Source organism: Vitis vinifera, chromosome 19, assembly GCF_030704535.1.
Source record: "Vitis vinifera cultivar Pinot Noir 40024 chromosome 19, ASM3070453v1".
NCBI lineage: Eukaryota > Viridiplantae > Streptophyta > Magnoliopsida > Vitales > Vitaceae > Vitis > Vitis vinifera.
This window is the reverse complement of record NC_081823.1, coordinates 24,281,508-24,305,939: the sequence shown is the minus strand read 5'-3', so window position 1 is coordinate 24,305,939 and position 24,432 is coordinate 24,281,508. Positions and strand designations below refer to the sequence as shown.

Sequence of the window (24,432 nt, the reverse complement as noted above, 5' to 3'; positions counted from 1 at the left end):
GTCTATATTATTAAAAGAAATGTATACATGTATAATGTCATAAACTTTTTTCCCTATCCCATGTAGGATATCACAATCACCTCTAATCAGTTTTAAGGCTTGAAAGACTTAACAACTTGAGATGGGTAATAAAAACAATGATTACCCAATAAAATGAATTTGAACTAAAGTTACTTGCTTCTTCAAATTTATTTTTCTATCATAGAAAAACTAAAGAATTTGAACGTATAACGGTTTTAAGTCATTTCTACTATATTTTATTTTTCTTCATATTTTTTTATAGTAAATCAAACAAGAGAATTTCATGTTTCTTCCTATCTTATTTTCTTTCCATAATATAGGCAATTCAAACTCAAGCTAAAAGTTGGCATTGACATAATATTGAGGATGAATTAGCCTAACAAACATGAAAATAGTTCCTAAAGGCTCCATCAGTGTAGCATGTGCTGCATAAGTTATATGCTAATTGTTAATGGGGTTCTTTGGGTAACTAGGGGAGTTGGGGATTAGAGAGTTACTCAATGACCACTTTGGTATAATAATAAGAGAATTCTCTATATATGCAAGTCAGAGTTTAGCCATTGAGGCAAAGATCCTAACCTTTCTAGAGAGTTTATTGCAAGCAAAAGCTTTAGGCCTCTCCAATCTCCTATTAGAAGTAGCTTCTACCATTCTAATATCACGGATGACCAAGGAAAAAAAAAAGAGAACCCTAGAAGTTTGAGGGGTCATAACTTCAAATCATTGATATTAGATCAGAAATGATATGGCCATTTTATTAGGTTCATTGCTGTTCATTGCTAAAGCAATTGTGCTGGGAGTGTTAGCAAAGCATGGAGGAAGACATTCGGTTTCTTCTATAAGAGATTTTTTTACCTTATGGATCTATAGTGAGCATTGTCCAAACCAGTTTGGCCTATAAGATAAATTGATCTTTTTGGACACTATACACCTATTTTCATAAATATTGCATAAGGGTGTTTTATACTAATTGGGAAGATTTCTCATCTTGCTTTGTACCTACTATTTTAATATAATAAAATAGTTGTTTGTGATGTTCTTAAAAAAAAAAAAAAAATTTAAAAATTAAAATAAAAGGGAATACAACTGCAAAAGAGCAATTAATTACTATATTTAAGGTCAGGCATTGTTAAAATTATTAGAGAAACATTGTATACAAAAATAAATTTCACATTGATCAACGTATGCATTATTCTTTCTAGTACATTTTCCTTATTTTCCTAAAGTGTTTCTCCCATTAAAGCTGGTTTTGAATGCCTAATTTCCCAACTGTACCTAGTTCAAAATGTAAAAGGTAGGAACAAAAAGAATAATAATAGAAAATGTTCACAAGGAGACTTATCAGAGTGAGATAGAAAAATTAGGTTCCCAGCATCAGAAATCTCATCTAAGAACAACCTTCAACTTGCTGTGCACTTGCTCCCTAACATTCCACTGCACCCCAGAATCATAGCCAAATTCCAGGTTATTAGTCATTACCTGTAATCAAGACGAAATATTAATCACTTGTACAAAATCCCCTAAACATGAAATACCTGCAACTCATTTATCTCCTCATCTGTAAGTGAACGCTCCATGGACCGGTATGCTATCCGATAACATTGACTGGTCATTCCTTTGTTGTTGGTGAAATTGTCGATCAATTGCACCTGGAAGTCAAAAATGTATCTTATAGTTTAGAAAACTTCAGAATGGAGCTTCACTTTCAGGCACTAGGAAAATAGGGACTTATTATGGCCACTGTTTAACTATAGATCAGATTGTCAACAATCATCTTGGAATATAGGACAAATTTTGAACGAAAAACCGACTACGATCCTATTATTTAGAGAATAGTAATTTCTCAATTTGAACCTCTTTATAAACCTTCAATATTGGAAACACTTTAAAAGAATATCAACTTCCGAAGCCTCTCTTTATCACAATTATATGTTTGGCATCAATGAATCAGAGTGGAGGTCTTCGTAAGTCCACCATCTGGAGTCCTCCCACTCATATTAGCATATCCAATTCCTGATGGCACTTAAAGCTATGAAGGAAGAACATGTTATTTCCTATACGGACACAGCAGCTCTGCAACCTATGAAAAATGATGCAGGGGACCCAGACCAGTTATCCACCCTCACAAAGGAGAAAAGATACTGGATGCTCCCAGAGACTATTCAGGTTGTCAATGACCAGATTTTCTAAGCTTGGCTTTGTGCAAACTGGATCTATTATTGCAACTGATGGTAGATAGAAAAGAAGAGAAGAGAGAGGATCTCTTTTATGAGCAAATTCAGAGGATGGAATTGGTCCATAACTGCCTCAGTAGCTTCATGACAACAATATTATTTTCATGGAAAGTCCAAGAACTGAAAAGTGAAATAAAACTAGGGGTGTGTTAAAAACCGATTAAATGGACAAAAATGATAGAACTGAGCCACACTGGCCTGAACCAATCAATTTTTAAAGATTTTTCAACAATTTTGGTTTTCTAAAAAAAACTGAACTATGCCATTTAGAAAACAAATAATAAACCAAACCAAATCAAAAGTTATATACATACACCTATAATATACAATAACCATTGGTTACCTTATTAATTTGGTGCACTTCTTTCACACTCGATAGAATCCCAAACCAAACTTAGTATGATAAGCATAGACTATAACAACAGTTATTCATGCGGCTGTGTTACAATAATATGATTTGAAATGAGTTACAATGATGTAATTTGAGCAAACTCTAAAGCAACTTGTTGTAATAAACTATTATAAGCTTTTTGACCAACAATGTCCTATTATGAGCTTTTTGGTTTCGACCCAAATTGATTAAAAAAAAAAAAATTATTTTATTTCTTGACCGAAATATAGTAAATTAACTTATATCAATTATTGCTATTAAACTGAACTGAACCGATCAGTTCCCTCTTTCAGTTCAATTAGTCTGGTTCCTAATACATAAAACCGATTAGGCCAGCTTGGGTTCCTAATACATAAAACCAATTAGACTGGTTTGGTTTTATTTTAAAGTTCGAAACTAAACAAACCAAACCCTGCACACCCCTAATTAAAACACAAATTGGTTCGGTGCTTTCAGTGTAACTATACAAATGGTTAGGAAAATTCTACCAAGTGAACCATGAAGAGATCTATAGCTAATGAACAATTTACAAGAAGAAACATAAAAAGGCATACCTCCTGGACAAAATCTCCAGCAACTCCTCTTACAACCTCACATAAATTGTTTTCTGTGAACGACTCATTAATCCAAAAACTCATGCCCTTGTAACAAGGAGGATACTGCAAAAAGACAATAGTCAGTTTCTAGCAGCCAATAGAGAAGGTTACAAGGGGCTCTAACAGGTATAAATATTTAGTTATTATGTTGTGTGTAATTAATTTTTTCGATTTCAGAATGTAAAAGACATATTTGCATAAAGGACTTTTTCTGGTTATACTTAGAAATGCCGGCCCCCAAAATGTCTTGGATCCTTTTGCATGAAAATTATGCAACAGTTTCAATTAACACAACATCAGAAGAAGATACTACTATTATCAAACTGAGAAAAATATAAGCAATACCTTTGAAAATGGCTTGAACTTGACCCCAAGCTGGTCCTTTGAGAACTGCATACAAAGCATTTAAATTAAACATTCAGGGAACCTAAATCAGACATTAAGAATGTCAACAAGGTCAATTTTCAGCATGCTTTATTTTCCTAAGGATATCAATTTTGGTAATGATTACTTAACCACAAAGACAGAAAAGGAGAATAAAATAAAATACAGTATCATTTACTGAATTGGGGAATTACTTGAGAGGTCAACCGCTCATCAGTTGACCAGAAAAGCCGAATATCAGGTATCCCAAACAGAACCATTGCTAGCCGTTCCAATCCAAGCCCAAAAGCCCAAGCAACATTACCTGTTTTACCACTTTTCTGTAATATTTCTTGCTCTGTCACCCCACAACCTAAAACTTCTAACCATTTCTCCTGATAAATTATCAATGGATGTTGCTTAGTGAGATCATAGTGTTCTGCCAAAAAACTATAGGCAATGATTGTCAAATAATAAGTTAATGCAAAACTATTCAAATTAAAATAATTCATTTGGAGATGTCAATGTAATGGCATAATGGTTTCACAATTCAATGGCAATAAAAGGATAATGGTTTGCTACTTCAAGTAGATAATCATACAATAAAATTTCATTGAGGCATTACAGAAATGCTAGTCCAGGGATTTGAAACTTTCTTCTCTGATACATCCCAACTCATGTTCTGAAGTTAAAAATTTCTATCATAAGGTTCACATATTGTGAATTTAGAGTGGAAAGCAAGAGTCAAATATGATTATGTAACTAAAAATAAAAGAGAAATCAGGAAAAATAAATAAATTCCTAAAGTTGAATCTAAAACCAATCTTGGCTAATGATGGCCTCTAACAACCCCTAGTCAAGTGACTTGTTACAACCCCTTTCCAAATGGCCCAGTTTTGGCTCATGGCCCTGGGAAGTGCTTTTTAGCAGCCCTTGGAGGTTCTACTTAGTACTTACTCTTTAGTCTTTTCCATAGATTTTCTGAACAGTTAGTCCTAAAATAGGAAGTTAATACTGGTAAATTTATGAAAATTCCAAGAAAGGATATACACAGGATCCTAATTGTAGGTTCTTCTGCTGAAGAAACATAATCAAGGCACCTATTCTGAGAATGCATCTTTTACAACCTACAAGATAAAATATTTACTTCTTGGAAAAGTAGCCTGACTTTTCAAGGGATCACTTCAATAAAAATCTCAAGAAAATTGTATTATAAACTGGCCTCCTGATCACTGAACCAGCTGCATACTGAACACTAAGACCAATTAAAAAGGTATTATCCCTTCTAAAAACTCTCTTTAACTCGCCCAATCCTGTTCACACAAACACACAAGTTGCATTCAATGTTGCTATGTCACTATGAATTCATTCATTTTCCTAGAGTTTCTCATTCGGTCAACCAACACATTTGGATAGCAGGTTCAGTGTAACCATGCAAGCAGAACAGGAGCACCAATGCTCATGGTTAACACAATAATGTAGTAATTGGATCCCTGAGGTTAGCTTGTAAAAAGAACTTTTACTGCCAGATTTGGGGACATGGCTCTTCTCTGATGCTATAATCGTGTTTGTTAGCGATGAAGACAAGTGGCAATCACCTGTGAAAGGTTAACAAATGCATAGAGATTGGACTCTTAAGGCCCAAATTATGATTTGGTATACTTAGGATGATAATAGGCCCAGTTGGGATTTTATATACTTCAATGTGGATTTCAGTCTAAGTTTTGTTTATGAGTCTAGTCAAAGGATCACAAGTGTTCTTATTTCCAAAATCATTAATGCTTTACATTTTCAAGAGTCTTTCAATTTTTTTTATCAGTTCACATTGTTGATTTTCCAACTTCATTAGTATTGCCATTAGCTCCAAAAGAGTCTAAGGTCTAGAGTTATAGTGGATAAAGTTGGTTCATTTATCTCATACAAAACCTTCCAACTTTCAATGTAATCAATCAGGTGCAGCCTCCAGTTTGAACAATCACAGGTTGCCTCCACGAGAACCAATCAGATGACACCTTATTATGAACCAATCGTACTGTGACAGTTCAACTTGTTTGTGTGATGCAAACTGAACTTAAGTGTGAAGCCTAAGATTTGGAAGTGATTCCTAGAGTCCCAACATGTTTTCTATTACCTTTCTGTTTGGCATCAATTTTGGCATCAGAGCAAGCTGAGATCATGATTACAAGACCTAGGAGGAGTTTCAAAATAGATTTATCTAATAATCAACATGATGAGATACTATTTTGGTGATGGAACAGCTTGATAGCCTGCATATTCAACTAAGCAACATTGAGACACAAATATCTCAGCCCACTAATGATTTAGCACGTGTTGTGCAAGGAGAATTATCTCAAATTAATAACAACAAAAACTTGGAGGAACATCGGACATGCACCACAATATCCTATATCTGAATGGGCTAGAGGACTACCTGAAACAAGGTGTAAACCTTGTGAAACTGCTGAAGATATCACAAGGAAAGTAAAAGGAGAAGTTCCTAACTTGAAGGAAGGGCGATGCTACTCAATTTGTTGATTGGCTAGCTACAATTGAGGACTGTTTTGATTGGTATGTATGAATGATGAACAGAGAGGGTGGTTTACTAAAATGAAACTAGTAGGCCTAGCAAAAGATTAGTGGATAGATGTTGAAAGAGATACTAGGAAGATGGGAAGATGAGGCTACCACCTGTCAGCACATGGCAGGAGATGAAGGATAAGCTATGTGAAAAATATATGCAGGACCAATTATTGTAATAAGTTATGTAATCACCTCATTACTATGAATCAAAACAACATGTCTGTTGCAGAGACCAAAGTACATGCAAAGATTACATGAGCTAAAGACTTGGAGTCAAATAGTAGAAGACCCAAGGGCAAACTCTTGCATGATTCAAAGCTGGATCGAGACCTAAAATGAGAAGAGAGTTGATGCATCATCCATTATACAGCCTAGAAAAAGCTTTTCAATTTGCATTAGATATGGAGGCGTACCTGGGATGTGAGTTTCATCCATAGAACCAGTGCAGAGGAGGTTCACTGATGTAGGTTGCAGTGCAAGAATAGGCCAATCCGAGCCATTTGTCCAACCTACAGGGTCTAAGTTGTATTCTTCTAATGCCGCTAACCCTAAGGGTAAGGTTAATAGGTGTTTTAAGTGTCAACAACCCGGCCAAATAACCTAAATTGTCCAAAGAACAATTTGTACATCGGAATGGAGCATGAAGAACAACAAGAACAACAAGAACAACAAAAAGATGAAGAAACCGAAATTCATTTGATTATAGAGCCTATGATCCTGATGACTATAGATGTTGCTCGAAAAGACCTACCATAGATGTTGCTCAAAAACTTTCCTCTCTGTGCAACATCCAGCATGCTTATAGATTTTATGGCAAGGCCTCAACTGCCTAATCTTCCAGCCTATCATATGAATCCAAGTGAGCATGAAGCACTAAAAGGACAATTGGAGTAGCTGCTGCCCAAGGGAACTATTCATGAAAGTTTAAGCCCTCGTGCTGTCCCTGCCTTGCTAACACCAAAAAAAGATAGTAGTTGGCAGTCACACTACTAACAAGATAGCCATCAAGTATCAGTTTCCTATCCCTTGATTCAATCACATGTTAGATATGACATGATGGCTGGCTCTTGCATATTTTCAAAGATGGATTTAAAGAGTGGATATCATCAAATAAGCAGCACACTGGAAAAGGAATGGAAGACGGACTTTAAAACAAAAGATGGCCTCTATGAGTGGCTAGTCATGCCTTTTGGCCTTTCAAATGCCCCTAGCACATTCATGTGCTTCATAAATCAAGTACTTCAGCCATTTATTGAAAAGTTCCTGGTTGTTTACTTTGATGACATCTTAATTACAGCAAGACCAAAGGAGATCACATCTCTCATCTATCGCAAGTTATGACAGTTGTTCCCCAAGAAAAGCTCTACATAAATTTGAAGAAATGCTCTTTCATGATCTCAGCAGTAGTATTCTTAGGCTTCTTGTTTTGGCAAAAGGATTGGAAGTATGAATGAAGTAAAAGCCATCCTAATTCCCAACACATCACAATAAGTACAAAGTTACTATGGGCTAGAAATGTTCCATGGACATTTCATCATAAGTTTCAGCAATGTTACAGCCCCTATAACTTATTCTATGAAGAAAAATCAGTTGAATTGGACCAAGGCAAAAACGTTAATTGAAGCACTGGTTTTGCAGCTTCCAATTTTCCGGGAGGTGTTAGAAGCGGCATGCAATGCATCAAATATAAGAGTTAGAGGTGTCCCTACTGCATTTCTCAGCAAAAATCTTAATGAAGCAAAGCAGAAATATTGTATCTATGACAAAGAATTCTTTGCAGTGGCTCTTAGCAAATTGGCATACACTCTTTCTTCTATTGCTGTACAAGTTGTTGGATTTGACTCGTTTAAGAGCCCTTATCCTTCTTGCAAAGATTTTAGCACTATATGTGTTGCTTTAGTGCCTAGAAATTCGGGAGAATATGGTGATTTTTTACATGATTGATATTGCTTCAAAGGGACTCGGCTTTGCTTACCCAAAACATCATTTCATGAGCAAGTAATATTGGAACTTCATGCTGGAGAAACAACTGGTCATTTTGGAAGAGATAAAACCATTACAATGGTGGAAAATCATTTTTATTGACCAAGTCTGAAAAAGATGTGGCTAAGAATGTCTCCAGACATCGAACCTGCAAATTATCAAAGAGGAAAAGGAAGAATACAGATCCATACATGCCACTTCTGTGCCACATGAGCCATGGCTAGACCTATGCATGGATTTTGTCCCTGGTTTGCCGAAAACTGTCAGAGACATGATTGCATACGTGTAGTGGTAAATCATTACTCCAAGATGGTACAATTTATCCCATGCTTAAGGACTAAAGATGTTGCCTAATTGTTAAACTCTTCTTCAAGGAATACCTATCAAAAAAAAAAAAAAACCTCTTCTTCAAGGAAATTGTTCGCCTTCATGATTTTCCTAAACTGGATGGTAGGTCCATGAGTTTCTTCTGGTGAACTTTATGGAAAATACTGAATGCCAAACTAAAGTTTTCTTTTGCTTTTCACCCTCAAACAGATGGCTAAATAGAAGTCGTTAATTGAAGCTTGGATCATTTACTTCACTGCCTAGCTGGAGATCAGATCAATGGCCGAATTTGCAAATAATAGCTCCCTGAACAGGTCTATTGGTCACAGTCCATTTGAGATTGTGACTGAATCACTTCCTAGAAAGCCTATGGATTTGGTTCCTTTACCAATGGATGCATGACCTAGCATTGAATCTGATGCTTTTAGTGAGCATATAGATGGCATACATTATCATGTTCAATGAAACTTGTTTTCATCAATGAAATTATAAGTCATATGATTACATGTTTTTCCCGCTTGCCTATCAAATAAATAAATAAGTCATACGATGATGTGAAAAGAAAATTTGCTGAACTTATTGAAGGTGATATGGTTATTGTGTGAATAAGGCCTGAACAATATCCTAGAGGTGCCTATAAGAACTCCACTCAAAGAATGTTGGTCCCTATAAAATTCTCAGGAAAACAAGTCCCAACGCTTATGTACTTGACTTGCCAGAAAATATGGGCATTAATAAGATCTCTAATATTGAAGACCACACCCTTTTTCCTAATCCTAAAGCTGCTACATCAATTAATGGTCCAAATGGTCATCTTCTACCAGCCCCTTGATTGAAAGAGAAGATTGAAAAGTTGTTGGTCACTAAATTGTTTCAACCAGAAGAGGAGGTTATCAAAAGCATCTTGTGGAATGGAGAGAAAGGCCACTTTGAGATTGTATGTGGATCACAAGCAATGAATTTCAGCAGTTGAATTGTGATCGTTATGAGAAATTTCATGACTTTAACTTGTCAAGGTTGAGTTTTCCGAAGGGCATGGGGGGTATTGGAGTGTTCTTATTTCCAAAGTCATTAATGCTTTATATTTGCAAGTGCCTTTTAATTTTTATTTATCAGTTCAAGTTTCTGATTTCTCAGCTTTATTATTACTGTGATTGGTTCCAAAGAGTATTAGGGGTCTTAGGGTTGTAGTTTACAAAGCTGATCACTCTATCTTCTAAAAGGATCAATGAATGAAAACACAAAACCTTCCAGCTTGCAATGTTTCTTTTTTGTGTGATGCAAACTAAACCTATATGCGAAGCCTAAGGTTTTTGGAAGTAATTCCTAGACTCCCATCATTTTTTCTGGTACTTTTCTGTTCTGCATCAATTAGGGCATGAAGCACAATGCATCAAATATGTAAGAGCAACTAAAGAGTACACATCATTCACTACAAAGAAAGGGGAAAGGAAAACATTCAATCCATAAAAGTGTTGCCAGCATTCCATCTGCTGGCAAATAGTCATTGGCATGTTGCCATTTGACATGGACATGAGTTCAGGAAAAAGATACTCCTCAAAGCAAGAATTTTTTAATTACTGTGTGGAACATCAGTGTTTGTGTATGCCCACTAGCATGTGTGTATATATGTTTATGAATTTCTCCTTCACTAGTGACGCTAAAAAAATGCTTCCATAAAATAAAATACAAAAAAGTCTTGAAGTCATAAATGCCTTCATAATAGGTCCTGTAAATCCAAAATAAAAGGACATAATGCCTCTTCTTTTTCACATTTGGCGACAACAAAGAGCCCCACACCCCCTCCCCACATCAGAGGGGTAAGAAGAACAAAGAAACTAAACGAAAAAAAAGGGAGACAACTAATTTTGTTTCTACTTTTATATTATTTTATCACCAACATTACTGTTATTATAAGCATTGGAATATTATCAGTCTATGAATCTTAGTGTCTTCAATAACAGATGAAAGCCACACATGCCAGCAATGGAATAAACTGAAGTTCACATTTTTGAAATGATTTTTACCCTTTCTTGCAAAAGGTGAAAACAGAAAAATGAAATGGAGCCTGTTTCTGTGAAAATTAGTTCAAAAACAAAGTTTTAAAGAAATTCAAAGTATATAGTGCTAAAATGTAACCACCACCTAGATCAAAAGCATACCTGACAATATATCTCAAGTTCAAATGATGGGTTGGTGAAAGGGAAATATGTATCAATCCAGTGCATTTCTACATTACCTGCAAATTTCAACAGATTTAGCCCACGCAGATTCTATACAGTATATGGTAAACCCCAAGATGAAAACTACCTTTCTGATAGATTTCAGAAATTTCAAGAATAATAGCACTCTTAAATGTTTCTTTAGGTAATTTGTCAATGATTCTTAACAAGTACCTTGAGAATCACAAATAATTCCCTATATTATTCTGGACTATCTTGATTTGACTTCTAAATGACCAACCTGTACTGCTTTTGCATAACATGAATTGCTTTCCCCCACTTAAATTTATTATTTTATTATTTCATTATTTTCCTCCCCTTTTACTTGATGTATTTCCCAGATTTTGAATTATGAGACCTGGTAAATAATTCCTTAACCCATATTTCTCACTGCAGCATCAACTGATAGTATTAAGTTTGTATCTGATTAAGACAATCTCCTGATCTAAGTTTACCAAACAAGTGCTGCGCCAAACCGTCAAGACATTTCTTTAAATCCTCAACCACATAAGATGTGCCATCCATTCCAGATGTCTCCCAATCACCTGGAAAGAAGACACGAACACCTTCCATCTGCATGATCAGGAAGCAAAATTATTGAACTGAAGAAAACATAAGAAACTTGTTAATAGAAAACAATCATTGATAAAATCAGAAATAAGAAACCTGATGAAAAACAGGTAGTGAGTTGAATCAATGAAATCTCTATGATAAACATCTCCAGTCACAAGGAAATGAGTGTGTCCCCTCCTCAACAGCTCTGCTTGATGAGCCCTAGTGTGGCACCTCAAGACAGTTTGAGAGTCAATGTAGTATGTATCATTGTAACTCCTACTGATGTGATCAGGAGGAACCAAGACATCATCAAAATTCTGCAAGAAGTAGACTTTCTGGCATAAGAATTCATAGAAATATGGATAAGAATTTTGGAAGCAGACATTGACCAAAACTCCCATGCCTTATAAATAGGATCTATCTTGAGGATTTAGTAGGCTGTTTCGTTGAAACTTAAATACCCAATCTTAATAAGGGGGAAACGGTGATGGCCAAGAGAATTGATTAAAAATAGAAGCACAACCATGAAGAACGTTAACAAACAAGCTTTAAATCCAATAACTATTAGTTATTAGTTTGAATATGCTTGTGTAAAGAGAAAGAGGAAACCAGTGACCATTTAATCTTGTTTTGCAGAAAGGCTACGATGCTTTGGAGTTTGATTTTCTCCCTTTTTGGTGTGCAGTGGGTTTTGCATTCTTCGATTAAAAGGGATTTGCTTGGTTGGCATGGTGCCTTTGTGGGTAAGAGAAGGGAGAAGTCTTGGAGGGTTGCCCCTTTATGCTTAATGTAGACTTTATGGAAGGAAAGAAACGAAAGAGCATTTAATGATATCGAACAGTCCGACCAACCTTTAAAACATTTCTTTTTGTATACGTTTGTAAATTGGGTTAGAGTGTTTATGGAGGATCATACTTTGTCTATGATTGATTTTATAGAGTGGCCATATGTCTAGTTAGGGGAAAAGTTTTTTGTCTTCTTTGCCTAGTTTCTTGGGCCCTTCTAATACAAGCTCTTATTTACCTATCATGAAGAATTTCTGAACTCCTTTATTGATGATTAATCGGTACACACCATACACATATATATACACAAATGACTGAATAAGAAAAAACCAATCTAGCTTAATTCTCTCCTAAAATTAGGAAACTAAATCATAAGGAAATATCCTAAATGATCTCTCCTTTTTTATTCCTAAATTAAAGTCCTAACTTTGGCATTATTTCAACACTCCCCCTCAAGCTGGAGAATATATATCATATAATCCCAGCTTGCAAGTTAAGTCTTCGAAGTTAGGCCTAGGTAAAGCTTTGGTGAGGATGTCTGCGGTTTGGTGCTTGGTAGGAACATAGTTCAATTTGACCGTCTCACTAGTCACCTTCTCTGTGATAAAGTGTCTGTCAATCTCAACATGCTTGGTCCTGTCATGATGCACGGGGTTCTTTGCTATGCTTATAGCTGCCTGATTATCACACATCATCAGAATTGGAGATGAACTCGTTTGTCCCAGTTCACTAAGAACCCTTTTTATCCAAATCCCTTCACAGATTCCCTGTGCAAGAGCTCTGTACTCAGCTTCTGCACTACTTCTGGCTACAACTGATTGCTTCTTACTCCTCCAGGTAACAAGATTTCCCCAGACAAAAGAACAATATCCGGAAGTGGACCGCCTGTCAGTGATGTTTCCTGCCCAATCCGCATCTGAGTATACTTCAGTGTCACGGTTCTCTGTCTTTCTGAAGAATAGGCCTTTCCCTGGTGTCATTTTTAAATATCTAAGAATTCTGTAGACTGCTTCCATGTGTTCCTCAGTGGGGCTGTGCATGAATTGACTTACAGCACTCACTGCAAAGCCAATATCTGGCCGAGTGTGTGAGAGATAAATCAAGCGCCCGACAAGCCGCTGATATCTCCCCCTGTCTACCGGTGTACTTTCTTTCTCGATACCAAGTTTCTTCTGACTATCCATAGGAGTATCAATTGGTTTGCATCCAAGCATACCGGTCTCCTTAAGAAGATCGAGTATGTATTTTCTTTGAGAGACTACGATTCCCTTCCTTGATCTCGCCACTTCCATACCAAGGAAATATTTCAAATTTCCAAGGTCTTTAACTTCAAACTCTTCTGACAAATACTTCTTCAAATTCTGTAACTCCCCCATATCATTCCCAGATAGAATAATATCATCGACATAGACTATCAATATGGCCAATTTCCCGGCATGACACTTCTTGACAAATAGAGTATGATCAGCCTGACCTTGTTTGTAGCCCAACTTCAGGACTGCTTTTGTGAATCTATCAAACCAGGCTCGAGGAGATTGTTTAAGGCCGTACAAGGATTTTTGGAGTTTGCAAACCTGATTCTTTGCCATACTTTCTTCGAAACCAGGTGGTATTTCCATGTAGACTTCCTCTTCTAGGTCCCCATTTAGAAACGCATTTTTTATGTCCAGTTGTTGCAAGCACCAATCTTGATTGACAGCCAATGAGAGAAGGATCCTGATAGTGTTCAGTTTTGCAACAGGAGCAAAAGTCTCCTGATAGTCTATCCCATAGGATTGTGTAAACCCTCTAGCTACCAAACGAGCCTTGAATCTTTCGACTGATCCATCTGCTTTGTATTTTATGGTGAAAATCCACTTGCACCCCACAGGCCTCTTCCCAACCGGCAAATCTGTGATAGTCCACGTCCCATTCTTCTCAAGTGCATCAATCTCATCTTGTACTGCCTTCTTCCATTCTGAAATTTTTAATGCCTCTTGTATTGTGTTGGGAACCTGAGTATCATCAAGAGAAGTGGCAAATGCTCTGTAAGATGGTGATAACCCTTCATACGTAACATAATTCCCAATTGGATGATCTGTACATCTCCTAACACCCTTCCTCAATGCAATTGGCAAAGTAGAATCATCAATGCTGGGAATTAACACCTCTCCAGCCCTATCCTCACCTATGTTCTCTTCAGGAAGACTTGAATTGGAGTCAATATATTGGCCACATGTTGACTGTGATCCGTGCTCTAATTCCTGTCTTTTCCTCCTCCTGATGTAAACTTGTAAGTTCTCATTAGCAAGTTGTGGGGCTATAGGTTGAATAGGCATGGGAGACTGGATGGTCACGGGAGAAGGAACATTTGTGTGCTGGGCTGGCTGAACTGATGGCGGCATGGGTGTGGACAACTCAGTGGGCACGAATTGGGAAGGATTTGGTGACTCTGAATGAAAAGAAGGTACACCCTCAAGAAAAGACTCCCAAACTTGATGTTCATTCATGCTCTCCCCCTGAACATGAGATTTGGGATAGAAGAAGACATGTTCAAAGAAAGAGACGTCCATGGTGGTGTAAAATCTTTTGTTGGTTGGAGAATAGCATTTGTACCCTTTTTGGGTTGGAGAATACCCTAGAAAAATGCACTTATTTGCTCGATGAGCAAATTTGCTACGATTTTGAGGATACACATGAACGAATGTCGTGCAACCAAATACTTTGAGTGGTAAATCAGAAGAGGCGGCATGGGTGTGAGGAAACTGTTTTAAGAAAAGTTGACGTGGGGATTGAAAGGTAAGCACTCTGGATGGCATACGGTTAATCAAATAGGTAGCTGTGAGAATAGCTTCCCCCCAGAAATAGTTTGGAACATTAGAGGAAAACATAAGGCACCGGGCAACCTCCAAGAGATGTCTATTCTTGCGTTCAGCCACCCCATTTTGTTGTGGGGTGTCAACGCAAAAACTTATGTGGATAATGCCATGATTTTGAAGATAAGTACTGAGACTACTAGTAAAGTATTCCTTTGCATTATCTGACTTGAGGACTTGTATTTTGGAATTGAATTGATTTTGAACCATAAGATTGAAGGTTTGAAAAATGTGTCCGACCTCTGACTTTTCTTTCATAAGGAAAACCCATGTTACCCGAGTATGATCATCAACGAATGTCACAAACCATCGAGTGCCAGAAATATTTTTTATCCGGGAGGGACCCCACACATCACTATGTACTAGAGAGAAAACAGTCGAAGGTTTGTATGGGATTTGAGGATATACTGTTCGAGTATGCTTTGCAAACTGACAAATTTCACAGTGATAAGATGCTGGATTTTTATTGATAAATAATTTGGGAAACAATTTTGCAAGGTAAACAAAGCTAGGATGACCAAGGCGATAGTGTAACATTATAATCTCACTATCTTTATTGACCTTAGAATTTGACACAGAATTGAAAGACTCTGACATACTCTGAGACTGTACGCAACTTGCTTGAGAGACTTGGTTTGAGAATTGGCCACATGAAAGGAGGTAGAGCCCGGAACACAGTTCAGCACTGCCAATCATCTTCCCCGATTTCAAGTCCTGAAAAACACACAAGTTTGGATAGAATTTAGTAACACATTGGAGATCACGAGCCAATTTGCTAATGGACAAAAGATTACAATCCAAGTTTGGAACATGGAGGACAGAGTCAAGATATAAGTCTTTAGTAAGTTTTATAGAACCTGTCCCGGCAATTTTTTACTTTGAACCATCAGCAATATGGACGGATGAATGACCATTACTTGGCTTGTAATTTTGAAGAATGGCAGCATCTCCTGTCATGTGATCAGAAGCACCTGTGTCTACTATCCACGGCCTCATTCCTCCTCGATTAGCAGTGAAGGCTACACCGGTAGTACTGCCACTGCCAACTTGGCTTAATAATTTCTGTAGCATCTCCATCTGCTCTTTGTTGAATGGACTCGGCTCGGGAACAAATGTGCTCTCAGAGTTGGCAGCCACGTGTGCTCTGCCATCTCTGTCAAACCGTGGCTTTGGTTTCCAATCAGCCGGTTTGCCATGAAGCTTCCAGCAAGTCTCCTTATAATGGCCTGGTTTCTTACAATAATCACACCAAGGCCTATCCCGTTTCTGACGATCTCCACCACTACTATTAAATGACCGAGCAGCAAGGGCAGAGGCATCCAATGTCGGGGCAGGTTGCTCTTTTGATCCCATCATCACTTTCTTTCTACTTTCTTCACGCCTAACCTCTGAAAAAGCCTCCCTGAGACTTGGCAGGGGTTTAATGCCCATGGTTCGGCCTCTAACATCATCCAATTCCCTGTTTAGTCCTAGGAAAAACTTGAACAGTCTCTTTTGTTCCACAATTTGCCTGTATGTTGCTGCATCATCCGAACATTTCCATGAGTGAGTCTCAAATAAGTCAAGTTGCTGCCAATACCTTGTGAGTGTGTTGTAATACTGAGTAACTGACTGCTCTCCTTGGCGGAAGTCATGTAGAGTTGATTCAACCTGAAACAGTTCTGAAGTATTTTCAGAACTTGAGTAAGTTTCTTTGGCTGCATCCCATATGTCCTTTGCAGTCCCAAACAGCAAGAAATTTTCGCCTATGTCATTGTTCATGGAATTGATAAGCCATGACATGATCATGCTGTTTTCAATCTTCCACTTCCTGAAACCCGGTTCTGTAGTTTCTGGCATGACTGCTTCTCCAGTGAGGTACTCATCCTTTCCTTTACCGCAAATGAACAGCAACACAGATTGTGACCACTGTAAATAGTTATGGCCATTTAATTTGTGTCCTGTGATGAGAATAGGAGAGGAATCATTGCCACCAAGGTTTGGAATTTCAGATCTGCCCCCTGATTCTGGTGACGTGACGCTGGATACTTGTGATGATGCCATTCCGTATTTTGTCATGGACCGGAAAGGTAGAAGAACACTTCCCAAGGCACGTGCAGGGACTGGAGTTGTGAAAAAATAGCCGGAGGACGCCGGAAAATCTGATCAGAGGGCCCGCGGAAGCAAAAGAACCCCAAAAGAGGCACGTGCAGGGCTCGGATTGCACAAACAGGTAAGAAGGGTGGCTGGTCGGCGTCAGGCGAGCCTGGAGGAGGAAGCGCGTCGTCGGAAAGTGGCTCACGCGCCCTCACGCGCCGGCGCGTGAGATGCAGTCGCCGGGCGGAAAAACGCGCGTGGGTGGCGCGTGGATGGGTTTCTGGTTCCGGTGCTTTGGGACAAATTGGAGATCTCCTCCAGGCGCTCCTTGCGGTGTAGAAAAAAAAAACAGTCGCCGGAAAGTTCGCCGGAAAAGTTGCCGGCGGTGAGTGTTTTCTGACGACGATTCGACTGACCAGAAAGCGTTTTCTCCCTTGGCTCTGAGAACAGGGACTGATGACCGGAATGAGAGAGAGAGAGATGATCGGATTGAGATATGGCTAGAGAGATTTGGCCGGAATGAGTGATGGCCTGAATAAGAGGTGGCCAGAAGGGATTAGGGTTTCAGAAAACTGGCTCTGATACCATGAAGAATTTCTGAACTCCTTTATTGATGATTAATCGGTACACACCATACACATATATATACACAAATGACTGAATAAGAAAAAATCAATCTAGCTTAATTCTCTCCTAAAATTAGGAAACTAAATCATAAGGAAATATCCTAAATGATCTCTCCTTTTTTATTCCTAAATTAAAGTCCTAACTTTGGCATTATTTCAACACCTATCAAAAACAAAAAAATAGTTTTAGTGTTAGCATGGTAATAACCATTGAAGCCATAAATTTTAACCCATTGAAAGTCAACATAAGCAAGCAAATGGCTGTGTTGACTCGCCTGGTATTATATGCATTAACAGCAAGAGTTAATGCAGGACATTCTATTCCGGATAAGCCTGAAGACTCGTGACACAAACTTTCAATTTTGAATGTTTATTTTGAAAAATAGATAAAATGATTAAAATTAGTTAATAATTTTGGAGATATAGATACAGAAATGCATAACCGAACTCCAAATTTCAGACCAAAATGCATCTCATTATCCAGTCATGCCATCACAAAACACCTCAAAGCTTCATGGCTTATGGAAAGACTCTTTGATGCACACATCACAACCTGGATTCGGATTAGACCTCAACACACTACTGCAAAATCTCTAGTCGGATTTGTGATCTCAAGTCAAGCTAAAGTTGATGCTAATTTGTTTTCTTCCTGCTTTGCCAAAGAATTGAGCTCCAAAGAGGTATGGAGCAAAAAGTTTTGGAATAAAGAACCCTAAAAAAAAAAGAACAAAATTGTTAAGGAGACGTTGTTGGGGTGGAATGGGTCTTTTGTGGGAAAAAAGAGGAAGGGTGTTTGGAGAGCAAGTCCTTTGTGTCTTTTTTGGATGGTTTGGAAGGCAAGGAACAAAATTGCCTTTGAGGAAGAAGAGTTGTCTATTCAAAGGCTTAAGTATTCGTTTGTATATTTTCTTTGGTCGGAGACGAAATTGTCTATAAAAGATGGTCCCTCGACCTTAGTTGATTTTGTTGGTTGGGTGAGAACCCGTTAAGGGTGTGTGTTGGGCTGCTCCTCTGTCCTTGGCTTTTAGCTAGGGAGTGGGGAGTGTGTTCTTTCTTGTATTTATTTTTCCACTGCATTGGTGGTTTTTATACAATACTTTTACTTATCAAAAAAAAGAACCATAAAATAGTGAACCTCTCCAAGAAGTTTTGGAAATCCATAAACTTCATTGGTTCATTAGGTAATATGATGCAACATATCTCATTGGACCCAGGCCTTTAAATTGTAAAAAGTTTATGAATCATATGATGCTCAGCTCTCTTTCCAATAATATGCAATCAGTGAACCACTCATATATTTTTGGCCTTTGGCTAATGTAATTATATTTTCTCATCAAGTAATATGTGTGATTCTTTCTCCCCTATTAAGTAAGTTCCCCTGTTCAACAATTCCCAACCAGTAAGCTTCACAGTGTGTAAGTCATAGTGTCATACAAATAAATTAATTACCTTTCTTTCTCCTCCTAATACCTAGCTTCACATTTTATTCAGTAGTAATTCCAATTTATTAAAACTAGCAAATTTATTTTATCAAACACTTTACACTTTACACTTTAACTATCCCCACAAACTAAAATCCATCAAAATAGGCATGTTCCAATGAGCCTACCTTTTGACACCATAGCGCAGGCTAAGTACTGTTACATGTAGTTGTGCTTAGAAGAAGTTATCTTGAATAGTAGTAGATCCTTCCAGTAGTTCATTGACAGTTTGGGAGGTAGGGGCACTTTCTTGATGCTTTTCTTCATTGTTGTTTCTTTCAATTTTGATGCCCAGAGTAACTTGTCGACTACAAGTGCACTTGGATTATATCCTCCTTTGTGTCCTTTTATAAATAGCATCTACTCATGACTGGTCAAAAGCAATAGTTGATAACATACATTTGCACCAAATAAAGTCCAAGTTCCTAAAGTTTCAGTCAAAATAGGGAAAATTAAAGAGTTTTTCTTACTCATAAAATTAGGGAAATTACAGTTATGACATGTGAACACATGTGAAAACTAAGTCCCAAATGAATTTACATGCATAAATTATAATGATGGGACTGTGAAATTCAGTCACTATTCCCATAACATAAAACAATGGTTAAAATGTAGAGCAGATGTAGCTGAGATCCATTAAGTTTACTTGATTCAAGCACATGATTACAAAGTTGTGAGTTTATAAGCTACCACTACTGCATAAAAGTTTGACTGAAATATGCACTTGCTCTGTAATAATTTTCAGTTCCATTAAGCATTTGTAATGGACTTCTAATATTTTATCAATCATCTATTTTATGACATTGTTATATTTCATGATAAGACATGCAGATCATGCTTTATAATTATGCTTGTAAGTACAAGACAAACATGGGGTTTATAACAATGACAATTTCTCATGCCTAAGAAGAAATTTTCACATTTTGGGTTCTTTATAAATCTAATGGCAGTTAAAAATAATTTGATAAATGCTATTTGGATTACTGAATATTATTTGAAGTGAAAAGTGATCAATTAGTAGAAATTGCACTAGTCATGAGCCTGAAGATTATATTGAAGAACACAAAAGGGGGCACAACCCAAGTACGCTCAGAGAATACAAGCTGCAACTGAACACCTATAAGAGAGAAGAGCAGCAAATACTAAAATAGATAGCAAACAGCCCCATGCTTTAGATCCCACCTAAGCTCTCCATGAAATCCAAGAATTTTGTACTCCTATTCAAACTATTTCCAAAAGCTATTATTTTTTAAAATTTTTCCAATTACAAACTTATATTATTCTAATTAACTATTATCATTATGACAATTGCGTTTAACAAAAATTCATAAATATTATTTTTCTCCTGCAATACTATTAGAGAATTTTTACAATCTCCATCAATGCTAATTACCAAAATAATGATAATAGTAGGTGTTGTAAATATATTTTTTGCTTGCCTACTATAAAGAAAAAAATTAAATAAATCAATTTAAAAGGATTAAAATAACCTGTAAGTGATTGAGAATGCTATGAATTATATTTTCCTAAGAGACAACATGTCCCTTTGAATCCTAGGTTGTCTAATGTCCCTCTCAAAACATAAATTAACTTTCAATTTTTTATTAAAACAAAACAACTTTCGTGAATTTTTTCTCACTTGTGTCATGATAGAGAAATATACACCTATACAATACATATCTGCAAGACTATCCTTGAATTTTTTGTACAAAAGCTAGGTCAAACAAACCTTTTCCTTAATAGACCACTATAAGTACCATGCCTTTATTTTACCAAAGGAATTTCAAATTTGGAGTATGTCCAGAATACTGCATTTAAGAGTTGAATAAACACTGGAGAGAACTGATAAACCTGGTAAACCGAATGCCTGTTCTGGACTTTTTTTATATGGAAGTTTGGATGGAAGTTTGGATACTAGGTTCCCTACTTAGAACATCGTCAATGGAATAATTGGCAACATATGCAAATACCACTTTCATGGATTCTTAAATGTTAAAAGACCTAGGACAGGACAAAAACCAACAGGAAATGGGCAGCAAAATAAATAAAAACCGCAACAAAATGTCAGGCACCAGTCATAGCAAGATAATACAAGTTCCAAATAGTGCAATGTATAGCTCAAAACAGTGAAAAAAAAAAAACATGCATACAATTTTTATTTTATATCTTAATGTCAAACCTCTTTTGTGGAGACTATTGGGCAAAGGTCATCCAACTTATCAAATTTGTTAGAGTAATTGGCATTGAAATAATCATATATTGCATTCTTCAGAATTCCAATTGGGTGTTGATCCCTCCTGTGAAGCTGCATTCCAAGTTTCAAAAAAATTGCATCCGGGACATTGTTTGTAGGATCATCCCTCACCACATCTACAAACCCCACAACCAAATATATCAAGCCAACCAAAAGAACTTGAAAAAGGTTCAGTACATGAGTTCTAATTTTACCAAATATTCAGAATAGAATAACCCAAAAAATTTTAAAAATACAAAGACTCCAAGTTGCATTTCACGCTTTGACGAAGTATAATCAGAGATATAGTTTAGTGAATATAGTTTATTTTTTAAGGCTCTGCATCCCAAGTTTATCAAGCAATCAGCAAAATCCAAAAACTCGAGTACATCAATTCCAATCACATAGACTCCCAGGTCTTCAAATTGAAAAAAAGAAAAAAAAATTGAAATTGACCCTAAGTTTTAGAAACAAAATCCACCATTCAACTACATTAAACCAATCCAAAGCAATAAAAAACAACCCATTAGATGAATTTTGACATCAACCAATATGCAAATAAGCATAAAAAAATATAAATATAAAGGAAATCAGAGTTGTAATTGCATGCTTCTTTCAAAAAATTTGCATATCTTCCCTACAAAACCCACATTCACATATATCAAACCAATTGAAAAAATGCCATAAACCCAGTACAGAATCCTCATTTCACCAAATACCCAAAACAAATACACCATTAAAAAAATAAAAAATAAAAAGGGAGAAAATTTAACCTTTATCAGAGGGCGAAATTGCAAGCCTAGTTATATAAATGCACCAAACACCTCCAACAGCACAACAAATAGAACAGAAACGTAACCCGCTAAGCTTGTAAAACGCAAAATAAGTTCTTGAATTCCAATTTCACAAAAAAAAAAAAAAAAAAAGAGGGAGAGAGAGAAAGAAGTGAAAGTTGGAACATGCATTCTTAATTTCACAGAAATGACGTCTCTAACTGTGTAAGTCTCAAAAGAGAGAAGGAAGTCTGATAACAACAATTGCAAATTGAATACACAAGTTGGGCATAAGACTACCCACAAAAACGCAAATTGGATGCTTGAATTCGAACCTAGCAGGAGAAAAAAAACGCACAATAGAAAAGAAATCAGATTGTGAAATTGCAAACAAACGACACGACTTGAGTGCAAATGTCTGCAAAAACGCAAATTGGGCACACGAAATTCAAGCTAAAGATCCTTTTTAAACGCAATTTTGGGATGTGGGTATGTTACCATCTCTGCCAATCTTGACTCCACCAAGCTCCAGAAGCGAGACCACCGGTTGCCTCCACTTGTGAGTCTGAATCTTGTGAGCAGAAGAAGAGGAGAAAGGAATGGAAAAGGAGAAGCCAATGATGGCATTTCTGTGGAGTAAAATGGAGGGTTTGGAGAAGAGAGTGACTTGGGCAAGTGAAATGGGCACAGCCATGAAGTGGTGGTGGCGAGCAGTGGCCCCTCTGAAGTAAGTAAGCATCTCTGCTTCTTCTATTTTCTCCCCCAAACCTCTACTGAGATGTGTCCAAAATATAACCAGTAATTTTGCTTATTAGGCCACATTAGGGCAATTTGAAATAAGGTTATTTCATTCAAAGGAATAAATCGTCTCTTATCTGTAAATCTATTTGACTCTACTTAATAAATGTTCCCTGAGATAAATGGATGGTTTCATGAAGAATTTTTGGTAAACTGACTCCTCTTTGGCCCTAAAGTTACAAAGGGAGCATTGATACTCTGGTCTATCACCCTCTTATAGCGAAACTCCATGAACACTCAAATTAAATCATCTTTAATCACGTTCTAACACTCCCAAAACACGGCTATGCAGTGTTAGGTCTGTGTGGAGGTTGATGGTTGACGTGATGGATTTTCTGCTTGCTGTGATGGAGGTGGGCTTTCATGGAGGAGGATTGTTGCGGTAGCGTGGTGACTGGTATGAAGATGTGTGTGGAAGGTGATCCTGCCCATGTTTCAGTGAGTAAGAGCTTTTGTTAGAGATGAAGGTTGTGGGCCCCCGAGAATGATCAGGGTCGCCCCTTGGGTTGTTGGTTTGATGGTTTTTAATAGGCTGGCCCACATGGATAAATAAACAGTGGTCCAATCCATGTAAAGATTACTTTCTTTAGAAATAAAAATATCCATATAAAAATATTAAATAATGTGCATTTAATACCACTCTCTTAACATTCAATAAAATTATTATTTACAAAAAATAATGCAATCATATAAGCAAGTTCTAAAATTGATTTTCCTAATCTATAATTATTATTATTATTTTTAATTCTATGTTTATTTTTTGAAAATTTTGAGAAAAATAAACTAAAGAAAAGAAAAGAAAAAAATATTAAAGTTAACAAATCATTTTTACTTGTTTTTTCAAACTTATTTCACTCTTTTTTTTTCTTTTCCATATAAAAAAATTAAATAATTTTAAAATATATAAAATTTAACTAATTTTAATTATACATATAAAATCATTTTTTTTTTCTTTATTTCTCCTTTTTGAGTACTTTCCTAGAACAAAAAATAGCTTAAATTTTTTTTATTGTGTATGGTTCTTGGTAGGAGTGCAACTTTGGCAGATTAGTCGAATCCAATCCGATATTTGATCGTGTTTAGACAATTATTTTTAATATTCAAATTAAACTTTTTCAACTCAAATTCAATTCGAGTTAGATTGAAACCAAAGTTTAAATTAGGGATAGAAACACTTATTTGAATAACTACTTAATAAACTTTTAATGTTTTTATAATATTTCCAATATATGTTATTTTATATAATAATTTTATTCTTTCTAAATTTTTATTAAAAAAAAATCAAATTATATTATATAATATATTTTTTCACTTTTTAAAAAAGATACATAACTTTGTTTTTATTTTTGTTTTTTTTTCTTTTTTGTTATTTTAAAATTTTGTCCTACTTACTATTTAAAATTTGATATAAGTACATAATTTTTTTTTATTGAAAAACATTCTATATGTATTTTGAATTATACAATCAGGGGTTAACCCAAGTTTAACCTCATCAACCAGAGCTCAAAGAAATGAAGTTGGTTGAGCTTGAAT

General features: G+C 36.4%; 1 pseudogene; it reads right to left on the bottom strand.

Annotated features, from left to right (window-relative positions):
• Positions 1-1,114: 1,114 nt before the first annotated feature.
• LOC100268036 (phenylalanine--tRNA ligase, chloroplastic/mitochondrial-like) lies at positions 1,115-23,374 on the bottom strand (annotated as a pseudogene).
• Positions 23,375-24,432: the final 1,058 nt, after the last annotated feature.